Source organism: Triticum dicoccoides, chromosome 7B, assembly GCF_002162155.2.
Source record: "Triticum dicoccoides isolate Atlit2015 ecotype Zavitan chromosome 7B, WEW_v2.0, whole genome shotgun sequence".
Taxonomy (NCBI): Eukaryota; Viridiplantae; Streptophyta; class Magnoliopsida; order Poales; family Poaceae; genus Triticum; species Triticum dicoccoides.
The window spans coordinates 540,851,384-540,852,695 of NC_041393.1; positions in this window are offsets into that span (position 1 = coordinate 540,851,384).

A 1,312-nucleotide genomic window follows, 5' to 3' on the forward strand; every position below is an offset into this window, starting at 1 on the left:
GTTCTCAGTTAATATGCCCACCGCTACTGGCAGCCGGAGGCCAATGTGGGCTAGATTCGGCAAGAGGACGACATGGAAGTTGAGTATGGGGCCACCAGATCGGAGTCAGAAACCATCGACACCACCGCCACCACCTACCGCCGCCTCGCTGCCCCTGCAGTCGAGGAGGACGACTACTACCTCCTGACGTCGCTTGATGTACCATCCACCCACCAGTTGTAGTCGTCGCCACGGAGCCAGAGCACCTCGAGGGAGGCCGAGGCTGCCGGATTCTCGCCGCCACCTTACTTGGCAGCTGCACGACACACCGACGACGACTAGGGTTGGTCGCCCGAGTCGCCCCTGATGCAGCGACGTGGGGGCGAGAGGGGTGGATCTGAGTCTCATAGTTGTAGTATTAACATATGAAATCTTGCAAAGAAGCTTTTCAAAATATTATCCTCCAGCTAAGCTAATCCAAACGAGGATCCACATTATGAGCTTTAAGCAAAAAGAGAATGAGCATCTTGCTCAATATAGTGAGTACTCATCAGTCTCGCAGTGCCGTGGTTATGCATCGAAAAATAGCGAAATTCAGAGTCTAGCAATCTGATACGAGTGTCACATTTGCTCCAAGTGTTACAAATTCGTAGATAGTCACACGTGACATTGGCATAGCATGGCATGCATGCATCCGCGCGTGCAGGGTGCATAGACATTTGCTAAACCGGTCCCCCGTGGGAGAGCACGACGGCCGGTTCCCGACGATGACACCCCGCAAGCCAGCTGCAAGGAGATCCATGGAAGGGAATGGAACCGCCAGCTCCATCGTGCACAGTGCCATAGCCTACCTGCGTAAGGTTCCAGGTTTTACTTTGCACGGGCGGCCCATTGATTAGACTCTCGGCGCGACGCTTCCGACGCAAATCAAATCAGGCGCGGCGTCCGACACCATTTACGCTTCGCTTCTCGTCTTCCTCGCTTGTGTCTCCCGTTGCCCGTATCTCCACCTGGTCAACCACATAGTTTTTTACGGTACCTTGGACGTGTGGTAGGCGTTGGTCTATGGAACCTGACCAATGAGCAGCAGAATCGACATTTACGTACAAAGATACTGTAGTCAACTGTTTTCTACGGTGAAATGTGAGCACCACTGGGTCATTTTTGAACGTCCAAGAAATATGGCTCAAGTTTTTTTTGGAATTGAGGAGCTTCTCGGCCCCTCCTGATTCACTTCCTTATTGAAACGAAACGATAAGACATCGAATATTGGTAGAGTTTGAACTAGTGGTGTGCAAATATGCCTAAATGTTCGCTGCGATAAAATGTGAAT